Source organism: Alligator sinensis, unplaced genomic scaffold, assembly GCF_000455745.1.
Source record: "Alligator sinensis unplaced genomic scaffold, ASM45574v1 scaffold520_1, whole genome shotgun sequence".
Classification (NCBI taxonomy): domain Eukaryota; kingdom Metazoa; phylum Chordata; order Crocodylia; family Alligatoridae; genus Alligator; species Alligator sinensis.
In genome coordinates, this window is record NW_005842064.1 from 2,082,119 (window position 1) to 2,094,144 (window position 12,026).

The 12,026-nt window shown below is 45.5% G+C and overlaps 1 pseudogene; it reads right to left on the bottom strand.

Annotated features, from left to right (window-relative positions):
• Window positions 1–1,778: 1,778 nt before the first annotated feature.
• Window positions 1,779–1,931, bottom strand: LOC112550254 (annotated as a pseudogene).
• Window positions 1,932–12,026: the final 10,095 nt, after the last annotated feature.

A 12,026-nucleotide genomic window follows, 5' to 3' on the forward strand; every position in this document is an offset into this window, starting at 1 on the left:
AAAGTAATCCCAGGTACAGCTGAATCCTGGAGTTAAATCACAGTTGTGAGCAGAGTCAAAGGCAGGTACATGGGGGAGGGTGATAAGCTGGACCTGGCACACACCTTTATTGCTTGGGGGTGAGTCTTGAAAGCAGGGTATGCCACAGCAGGACAGGAGGCTGAGTTAAACAGAGGATTTGACAAGGCTCTGACAGACACATGACCTTCCTAGAGAGAAGGGAGCTGGCACTGGGAGAACCTAGGGAATAGGAAGTGCTGGGAGGAGACTGACTCTGCAGAAAAGGAAGGTGGGACCAGGAGGGGCATTGAGCCAGGTCAGTATGGGCAGGACAGTCCTCATAGTATAAAAAGTGGGGAGGAGGAACAGAACCCAGAAAGGACTGGATTCTGCTCGCTGTCTTGGCAGTGTCCCTCCATGGACCCAGTGGAGATAGTCCTGCCTTGGCAGGATCAGAGCTTTTGCAGGGTTCAGTAGGGTTAGATTAGCAACATACCTTTCAGCTCTCTGAGTCATTCCCAGACCTGCCAGTAGGAGGCAGGCAGGATCAGCCCAAGAGGGAGATGTATGAGTTGGGCCGGACCCCATGGCATTCAAGATGATGCAGGCATTGACATTCCCCAGTACTGCAATGGCAGGAGCTGGGTCAGGAACATAGGGTGGGTGCGTGCCACCTCCATTCCCTTGAGGTTGTCTACCTGGGCCTTACTGCTCCCACTGTTGGGTGCAGGTCACCCCAGCTCCCTTGCTGACTCACCCCACCCACGGGGATTTGGCTGGGCAAAAGCGACTGGCTCTCTTGTGCACGTTCCTCTCAAGGGAGGAAATGAAAGAACTTTGTCCTATCACCCCCTACCCTCCAAGAGATGATATGGTCTGTGTGGGTTTAGCTTTCCCTCTCTTGTAGTGTGGTTAGACCTTTGGGTGAGCAGAGTCTAAGACAGTACCTTCCCTTCTCTCTGGGACTTGCTCATCCTGGGTCACACTGCATTTGGGTCAGAGGACTGAGTCTTCTTGAGCTGGTTAGAGCTGGTAGGAGAAGGGTTCCTCCCAGATGTCCTGCTGGATTTAACCCCCATGTGGTGAGTCAGGTTGAGTCTGTATTTCCAAGCCATCCCTTCCAGGGGAGAGAAGGTACCTCAAGGCTCCCCTGGATCATTTGGTACTAGTAGCTATGTGCACCAGGTTGTCAGGCCACATTTAGCACCCTCTGGCAAGTTCTACTACTGCGGAGGTGGAGGAAGGCCCCTGCACTCTCTAAAGGGACACCAGCACCTCTGAGGATCTGGGCCTAAATTAATAAAAGTGGGTTTCTCCTTGCAGAAGAATAACTCCCCAGCATTTTTGCAACAATTGGATTCAGCAAGGGGACAAGCTCATTTGCTTCAGATTTTTGAAGACCAGAACATCTATGCCCAAAGACTTTTTCCAGGAGGGGGTGGGTCCTTAGCAGGTCTAATCTATAGCAGGATCCAGCCCAGGAATACCCAAGAAGAAATGGCCCCTGGAGAAATGACTTCATAGTTCCAGAAGACTGCTTCTTTTTTTGGCTCAAAGCTGAATTAGTTCCGAATTCCAAATTGACTGAGCTGAACTCAATCGTTAAGTCTGTGTGGCTCTACCACCAAGCAAGTCTCCTCCCTCCCAGACCCATCAGTTTGGGACTTCTGATACTCCCAAATCTATGGCAGGCATCCCACATGCAAGCCCAAAGGCACTGGAGTTCAGATGTCCTCTAGTCACACTTGCTCCTAGTCAAAAGGCCAAAGGAGCAAATCAGGGGAAAAGCTCAAATGTAGTCCCCCATCACCACAAGATTGTGCAGTTGAGTTTCCCACATTTGGGAAACTTGCAGGGGTCATGATGCCTGACTGGAGTGCAACAGACAGGCCTCAGCCTGGGGAAACCTGTATCTCCCCTGCTGAAAGCACTACTGTCAGCATGGGGACAAAGCAGAACCGTCTTGCCTGTGTGTGAGCTGCCATCAACCCACCAGCCTATTCAGCCGTGGCTTGAGATGCCTTGGCTGTGAGGACCACCTGAGAGCTGTTCACAGAGCCAGTTGGTAAAGCAGAGATGTCTAATATACCCATAGTCTGTCCGCCCTGCTTGCTAAGAGACTCTGAGGCGCCTCTTAATAGTACTTTAATTATACATTTGCCGTCACCAATTTTTTTCTCTGAAGTTCAGGCTTCCCCAGATATGTAAATATACAACTGAGGCTGCAGCGAGCTCAGCATCGTCAGCTCCAGCTAATGATCTCCTACGAATGTGCTGGCAGGCAGTGGGCTTGGGGAGGGAGGGAGTCTTACTAGGAGTGGGGTGGGAACGTGGTTAGATGACACCACCTCTGGCTGACTCCAAGTCTTTGCTTCCCTTGATCTGTGGAGGTGTCACTGAGCTATGGCAGTGGTGGTGCATGGCTTTGGTTCCAGCCTAATTGAAGAACACAGCTGGTTTGGAGGGACTGGTTTGCACTCAGAAGGCAGTTCTGTTTCCTCATTCACTAAGTTGCAGGGTGATGCCAGCTGTTAGGGGCATTTATGCTACAACAGCAGTGAGGAGGCCCCTTCTGAACACAGCAGCATGAAAGGGGGATCTCAGGTGCCTGGGCAGCTCCATCTGGCTAGAGGGGGTAACAGCTGCAGCATGGGCTCAAGCATGCACTAGCAACCAGAGAACAAACACAAGGGCCCCAGGGAGGGACTGCTGGGGTTGCTAGCACATGCTAACATCCCTAACACCACTCGTCTCCACTGCTGGTGCTAGCCATGCTGCGTAGATAAGCAAGCAGTGGTATGTTAGCACATGTTCCAGTCACCTTTTCAATCCATGTTGTAGAGAGAGGGACCAAGGCCCACCGCACACATAGGTAAACAGCACAGCTAGCACTGCTGGAGTCCCAGGCTTACCCCCTGTTCACTGAGCCATATTCTTCTTCTGTTCTGCTAATGCACCTGGTCCCTTCCTGGAGAGACCACCCTTTCACCGGGAAGGAGGGAATATCAGTCCCTCCATTCTTTCTGCATCAGGGGCCTAGCAAGGAGGCAGTGCTGGGATCTTTATGGTCAAACTGACCTACTTTCACCAGTAGAAGCCTATAGTTCCAGGCTCATTCAGCTCCTTCTGCTATGATTGTTGCTTAGTGGCACTGATAACTGCTCTAAGCAGTCAGCACTATTTAATAGGAAAGGTGCTAGTACCCACAGCTCACTAAACCATCATCCAAGGCAGCTTCCAGATACCACTGGCCTCAGCTGGAGCTGACCCAAAAATTTAGCTGTGAATGTCCCCTGTGCAGCCTACAAATGTGTGGTCTCTAGCAACCCCTTACTAAACTATCCTTCAGCATCTCCCATAACTCCCATGGAGCAATAGGGTCATTTCTTTTAATCAGTATCTCTTTCCGTGAAGGCACTTAGCCATTGCTGTAGGTGATTTGAAAGTGGCTCTACACTACTAGGTCCTATGTTGAATCTGGCACGTGGACTGAGTACTGCACTGATTTAGACCACAACTGCCCCATCAAGGATGCAAATTTGGCTCAGTCAGTTTCAAACCCAAGGATATATACATCCCCTTTTCCTTTCAGAGACACAGATCTACCTTCTGCTGGACAAGATCCTGATGCCTTTACTCAGGCAAAAACCTCATTGATTTCAACAAGTGTCAGGCCTGTGGGATCTGCCCCTTTACATTTATAAATTGTTTCATTTACACAAGAACAAACATGGAGACTGAAAAAAAAAACCATATGGGGGATAAAAATACAATTTGCCTTGCCACTAATTACCTTCTGCTTTTTAGCAAAGGCTCAGACCACAGACTGAAAGCTTTTAACCTCCTATCTTGTAACCCACATTTCCCAGTTTGGGACACCATAATGATGCCAAGAGTCTTTGTGTGTAAACCGAGGGTCATTGCGTGATGTCACACTTCCAGGATTACCATGTCTTCAGATGCATATGCAGAAATCTCTGCTTGAAAGCCCATGTTGGAAGCAGTGCCTTGTAGCCTGAAGATACATAAGTGTGTCTACTCTGCTGTGTCCTGCAGGCAACTCAAGACTTTGGAGTGGGCATTCAGTATTGCCCTATCTCCTCCCACTGACACTTAGCACTGATTTCAACAGGGGTAGAATCAGATCAGTACTGAGGTCTTTTGAAATCTTGTCCTTAATCTGCTGGGTTGTTAATGCAGCATCTTTCATCAGTGCTAAAGTACATAGAATACAATAGATGCAATCCAGAAACCTCTTATCTGTCCCATTACCACTTCTTTCCAGGTCAAAGAGATGGTTCAGCTACTCCTGGACACACACAAGCTTTAGGCATCTTCCCTAGTATTACATTCCTGTGAGCTAGTCACTAGGACTGGTCAAAAAATACCAGTCATTGGATTTTTCCCCAAGAAATTTCAAACGTTTTTATTGATCTCTCTAGAATTTCCTGCAATATTTTATTTCTGCTTTTTTAAACCCAAATATCCCAAAACCCACTATAATTTTTGCTTCAGATATTGGGCCTGGGGGAAAGAGGACTGGCTCTTTGCAAATATGAAAAAGGCTCTCCCCAGTTGTATTCTCTTTTCTGTGAAAATTGAATGAAAAGATACGTTGCAACCTGATTGTGTTTGATGCCGAGAGCTGAGACTCGGGCCCTGTCTAACACATGGCTTTACTAAAAGCACTTTCTGATGGAATATAATTCAGGGGAGGGGAGAAGATTAAAGAGCTTGTCTATTTTCAGCAGAAAGAGTAGGTGTGTGTGCGCGTGGGGCTATTCCCCCCCTTTCCCAAGGATCCCACTTTGCCAATTAGAGTGAACTCTGCAGTTCTCCTGTCACTCATTCCCCTAGAACCTGGGCAACAAAGCAATTTTCTGTCATCAGCAAGGCAAAGTGTTCACAAATGGGGACTGAATGTGCTGTCAGCCTTGAGCTTGAGCCCTTCCTGTCGGCTCTTTAAATGCTTGGCAAATTCTTTCCCAAGCCTGCAAGCTCTGACACATCCAACATGCTAGTCCAGGCATTGCAGATAAAATGCACTGAAGAGACCCAGCGGGAGTCTTGGGAGGTGTTACATTAATCTACTGAAGCCCCCCCCATCCTCTGCAAGAACTTGTCTCAGCTGCATGGGGCCAGCTGTTAGGAGGTTTTGCCATGAAGCTGCTCCCCTCCTGGTGCACAGTTAGTAAATATGATTGGAATGGGCCATGGGGGGTTGTAACCAGCCTGTCTTTCCCCTGTCATTACATGAGAGAGGGGCTTAGATCCTGCCTAAAGAGAAGGAGATCTCAGAGAGGAGGGCCTGTTAGGGAAAATGTGAACCACTGGGGGAGGGAAAATCTAATGAGTCACGCACATCGCTGGGTAAACGGCAGTGAGAAGGGTTAAATCGCACTCACAGTTACACCAACATCAGTCTGGACTGACACCAGTGCAAACAAAATCAGCATCTGCCCCTTCCTTTTGTTTATTAGCATTGTTTTGACTGTATGTCAACAGGACCTGATTGCGCACAAAACGGCACCCCTTCAGTCATTGACCCTGGCACGAAATGGGTGAAAATTAGTCCAAATGCTACTAGTTCATGTTCACTGACATAAATGGAAACAGTGTTTGGCCCAGAGTTTCCAAAGTCCAGTTTACTACTGAGCTGGTATGGACATGGCAATGGAGAGGAGGTTGCTTGCTTGTACTACACCCTCTCCTTCCCAACCGCCTCTGACTGCCATTGTTCACATGCTTTCCCTTCACCCAGAAAAAAAGAAGCTAAAAGTCCCCAGGAAACTATTAATTTCTAGCCGGACTCCTCAAGCTGGACAGTGCCTGTTTTGATTCAGACACCGATCCTTACCCTGGCTGCAAACTGATTCTGAAGAAAGGTTTTTCATTTAATAGGGAGTTCTTCCCTTTCTAGTATTTTTCTCTTCCAAAAAAAAAAGAAAATTAAAGCTATCAAAACTTCCTGGTAAACAAAATCCTGGGTGAAAAAAGCTGCCTAGGGGTCAAATGAAAATTCTTCATTTTGAAAAAATGGACTCCTTTATGCTCTGGTTTTAGCCTTTTAAAACTTTTTTTGTTTGTTTAAAAGCATGTATAAACACTTTGTTTCATTTGAAAAAAATAATTTCAGAACGAAAAATATAAAACTTTCCATTTCAAAATATTAACTCAGGATGCCATGACACTGATAAAACAATTCCTTTTGTACTTCTCCTAAATGAAATTTAGTCAAAATTGTCCAGGACATTTTGATTTTGAGCTAAAAAGCATATTTCATATATAAAAAAAATTATTCACTCTGAAGCTTTCCCACTCAGCTCTAGTTCTGAGTGGTTTCTCTATAAATCTATTTTGCCTTCCCACTTATGGATGTCATTAGTCTCCACTGATTCATTCTCTGTGGGCCCTCTGTGGTAAGGGAGATTCCTATAGAATTCCTTCAAAAGCCAAAAGGTGGAGCTACTAATACAGCCTGACAAAAACTCTGGTCCTAAATCTCTGCTCTTTTGCACTTGTAGATGTCTAGTAACCTGTACAAACCCTTCTAGGTTGTTTTATACATCCATTTTGCCATATTGGAAATGACAGCACCCGGCAGGAGAGCAGGAAAAACCCATGCCCTCTGCACTTTGAAAGCTTCCAGTAGCATAGTTTCCTGGATAGGCCTGAGTTTACAGAGGATCTAGGCAGACAAGGTTCTTTGGGGAGATGTGATATCTTTTATTAGACCAACTAAATAGTTGGCAAAAATATTCTTTGCAAGCTTTCGGGCACAAACACCCTTCTTCAGGCATAAGGAGAAGATCTATGCATTTAAGACTCACAGGCAAAATTGGGCCTCACTGAACTCAAGGGAAGTTTTGCCACTGACGCAAACAGTGCTAGGATTTCAAGCCAGTGGTTACACATCAGTATAAACCAGGAAAAGTTCCTTTAGCTTTGGTGGAGCGATTGTAGGTTCATCTTACTCTAAAGGAGAGTTCACCCTTCTGTATCTTAAAGATCCCTATCACCTTCCCATTTAAACACTGTGTTTTCAAAATAGCTCTGCAGCCAGAATCAGGACCAGATTTTCAGAACTCTTCTGCAGTTTGGGGCCTGAGCTTGTTAGAAAGTCTAGCCCCAGGGGTTGGGGTTAGAACTCTGAAAATCTGCTGCTAAGAGCTAAGACAAATTTGCCTTCATGGACCCACAGTGTCTGTGTGTGATCCAGTGGTTATCTCATCTCCACTGTCCTGGGCACCATCTAGGACAGGGGTGGGCAAAATATGGCTCGCGGGCTGGATTTGGCCAGCCAATTGATTGGATCTGGCCCATGGGTGGGTGCCCACCAATTGATTGGAACCAGCCCGCAGCTGCCCCTGCGGTGCTCCGCATGGGGCCAAACCCCACCCACTCCTATCTGTTCCTGCCTGGGGCAACCTATGCTGCTGTGGCCCACCAATGCGCACAGCTTCCCAGTGGCGCTGCCTGGAGTGGTATGGCAGGAGCAGGAGAAGGAGGAGCCACTGGAGGCAGGGGGAGCTAAGCAGCACCCAGGCAGCTGCAGTCACACTGGCAGCAGCCCCACCAGGAAGCTGTGCTTGCTGGCCAGGGTCATGTGCAGGTGGTAGCATGGCACTAGCTGCCTTGGGCAGGAGAGGGCAGGATTCGACCCAATGCTGAATGCTGCAGGGACAGCCACAGACTGCACTTCCCGGACAAGCTCTGCTACATATGCCCCCTGTCCCCTGCCCCCTTCAGTTGGCTCCTGGTGCCTAATGCACAGGTAGCCCTCCACCCACACATACCCCACATCCCCCCACACTTCCCCCAAGCCCCACTCCAGACCCCCCCACACCCCCGCACGCATGCCTACACTCCCCTGCATATACCCCACACCCCTCTACACACACATTCACACACCCCACCCCCCCCACAATATACAAGAGTAAGACTTATTTTGAGCTAATATGTAATCACTTCTATATGCGCTACTCAAAAAAGCATAAAATAGGGCAAATATTATTTTTTATATAAAATGAGAATATGTTATACTAGATGTTTGATTTTTAGTGTGTGATTTGCTTTTTATTTATTGTTTGTTAAAATGATATCTTCTAAAAGATTTTGTGTGCGCGGTCCTCAATAGCCCACCAAAACTCATTAAGTGGCCCTCCAGCCAAAATAATTTCCCACCCTGATCTAGGAGGACAATTAACTAATAATCAGTGGTTGTGAGAGAAATGTTATAAAACTAAACTACCTCCTTGTTGCCAACACTGGTTTATCTCTGATGGTGTTAGCAGTATTGGGAGCTGCAGGTGTTTAAATAATCCTAAAACAGATGTCAATGGGAGTTTTGCTACTGATTTCAGTGGAGCTGTATCAAGTCTATTATCACATAACCCTGCCCAGAGCTGGTCTAAACCAGGAAACAGATTTCCAACCTTCTAGCTAGGTTATCATTGTCAAGAAGAATAACGGTTTAAAATGAAATCCTTTGTTAAAATCTTGTTCAGGAAACCAGTTAAGCATATGCTGAAGTCAGTGAGACTTCAAAACATGTGAAGGAAGACCAGGCTACAGTGCCATTCTGAAAAGGGATGGATTTAAATGTTTTTGATGAAGGTCCAGACCATAAAAGTATTTAGGTGCTTAATTCCTAGTTTGTGGAAGTCAGGTCCCTCAGTGGATTGGGACTCTTGGTGCTTACGTGACGTAGGGCTGTGCAGAGAGCATCTCAAAGCACAGTGCAGCACTAAATCCATTGAAGGTCTCTGAAAATGTCATATAATACCTTGCCAACCCCACGATTGGCTGATGAGGAGAAAATGTCATTGCCTGTGTTATTGTTAGCATAGTGGCATGTGAAGCCAGGCACCACAGATCACCCTGCTATTAAGATAATAAAACAGATACTGCCCACTTCAGTCTTAAATTCAAAGTTTATGTTTAAGAGACCTGTGCCTGTAAGAGGGTGTTTTAAAATAAATTAATTGGGGTTTACTGGATCAAACTCTCTGCACAGAGGCCAGCACTTTATTATTATGAAAAATGCTCCATCTAGTTATTACAAATTGCCTTGTTATGTCATTATAGTTACTAACCCTTAATACAGCTCACTAGAGGGGGAAATAATAGGTCCATAAATGAAGTCAGTGAGAGGAGGGGAAGAAGCCATTTACACAGAGATAATCCCCTTGGTACTGAAAAAAAGTCTGGTATCAACTGAGATTGTTTTAAAGTTCATCTGGGAGGGTTTGGGGGGAACAGCCTCCATACACCTCTCTAAAAAAATTCCACCACTATTTCTCCTTTTCTCCTGGAATGCACCAGGTCTAACAAGAAATAGGAGCTCTCCCTTTCAGCTGCTCCACCCAAGAGATACATTCTGCTCCAATAGTGTTACCAAAGCAGGAGAAAGACAGTAATGAAATATTAAGGAAGGCTGAAATTGTGACCTCCTAGAAGTGAGGGGCAAATCTCCTGTGGACTACAATGAAGTTGAGGTTTTCCCCAGTCTCCAGCATGATATTAAACCTGATGCAAGTGCATTGAGTTCAGCATCAATAGACTCTGGGTTGGATGCATCTTGCAAAGATGTCTCAGTAAAGAACAATCAGTTATCCAGTTGGGTGTCAGATTGAGCCTGTGGGTTGACCCAAGGGTTTGTACATGCTGATGCACTTCCAGGACTGAGCCCTAGCTCTTAAGCAGAGGCACACAGCTCTGAAACGTCATGTGAATGGATCTGGCCCACAACAATGCTTCCTAGCACTGGAAACTGTTGGGGGTCTGTTCCCATCCACATGTACACCCTAGCTCATCTCCACTCAGTGGACATAACTGGAATTAGACAAGAACTAGCATGTGCATAGAGGTTTGAAGGGTCAGGGCTCGGATGAGCATTTGGCCCTCTGTTTCTGGGGGAATAGAAGAAAAGGGAATGAAAAGGGGATAAACTTAAACCAGATCTGTTTTCTTTAAATTTTAAACAGGTGGTTAATACAGCAATTAAAATATGACCCTGGATTTTTCCATTGGGTTTGTGTGTTACACACTCATTGATGTCAGCTCTACAACTGATTAGGGCAAAGTGCTGTCATTAGTACTGGTATTACAATTTAGATGGAAGGAGTTTCCTCCAGACTTATCCCACATGTTAGGTCATCTTTACACCAGGGCAGAGTTCAAAATGGGGGTAAAATGGTGCCAAATGAAAATGGGAGGCAATGTGTGCAACAGAGAGATCTGAAAGTGAGAGTAGATGTAGCTAGGCAGACTACATTTTATACTTGCAGTGTACGTTCAGTTTGAAGCTTTCTATCCATCTCCATTAATAGTGACATGAAGTAAATGAGGGTTAAAAAGCCCCTTTTAACTGGCTCTCTTGTCAAATTAGTAGGGTAAGGCACTAAGGCTGGGGCTAATGAATGGAATAATTGATTAAATATGTCACATTTCTTGCTAACAGGTTCACACCTTCCCAAAAGGTTTCCAGATGGGGCATAATTATCCTCCAAACCAGCTTCACACATCAGGGCAACGTCAGGGCAAAAGGGGAACAGCAATGACATGGGGAATGTAGCAAGCAGAAAATTGCAGCTACAATTAGTCCCAGGCACTTAATAAACACAGGAAAGAATAGCAGGAATAGAAGGAAAACTCCATTCAGGCACATACAAGGGTCTAGATTCTGTTCTTTCTTATATCGGTGTAAATCAGGAGGAACTCATTTGGGGCCACTTGAATTACACTGCTGCAAATTCAGCGTAAATGTGGAGAGAACCAGATCCAGTTTATAGAACAGTAAGAGCTGGCTCTGTCTGACAAGGCAAGAATATTTTTCCTGCTAAACATGTTATGAGGTTTTTCCTATAGTTCTCACCCTGAAACCTAGATCAGAGAGCAGGCCTGATTCACTGGCATAAATCAGAAGAGCTGAACTGACTCCAGCTCTTGGTAAATCAGCTTCACCAATTTACCCCAACTGGGGATAGCACCCACTCAGTGTGTGTCTTTGCCAGATGTGGATCACACCCATTGATTTCAGTGTATCAAGGCTGATTTACACCAGCTGGGAAACCAGCCTGTGGGCTTCAAGGTAGTTATGCTAGCTTACACCTGGTTTGGGGACTTGGCCCATTCCTTCCTTTGTTTGCGAGTTGTAGAAAATCAGGTGAATTTTGAGAAATAGCATCAGGTACCAAATCAAAATGTTTGCTTTATTTGACCTTGCAGATTGGCAGAGTCTCAGCCTGCAAGGTCTGGGGAATAAGGGTTGGGGAAATAGTGAAGAGAAAGAAGTATTTTTTTTTTGTCTCTAAACATCTGCAGAGCAAATCATAACAGATCAAACCAGTAGGAAACAAACAGGCTAGAACACCTCTTTTAGCAAAGCATGATTAGGGCAGAAGACAAGGGAGGGTAGCACATCACTCCTTGGATCTGTTAGGATCAGTTGTTTTCACCCCAAAAAACTCAAAATAGCAATTCAAAGTATCTCAGTTTAAACAAATCACAGATGTGGGCACAGGCACTGGAGGCAATGGTGACATTGTGGTTTAGGCCTGCTATGGATCTGCACATGAAGAGAAAGGATAGACTGGAAAATAGCAAAACCCTGAAGCCCCCAAAAAGCAAGTTCTGAAGAGATGACTAGGCAAGATCGCAGCTTACATCCTGATTGTGGGAAGTGGGGTTTTTCCCCATGGAAAAAAACGGTCTTTTCTCACAACACCATTTTTTTCAGGAAAATGCAATTAAATTGTCAAAAGTCCTTGAGATTTTTGAAAGTTTTAATTTTTTCTTTTTAAAAAATTGCCAGACTTTTTTTTTATTTACAGGACATAGAAAAATCTCAGTAACCATTTTGGTAAAAACATAACATTTTTTGAGGAAAAAATACTTGAATGTTGCAAAACACACACACAAAAAAACTTCAGAAAGCTTCCCCCTACACCCGCACCTGCACACGTGCAAACAAAGACACACACGCACACAAGCTTTGACCAGCTGTAACAATAGTAGCCCTATAA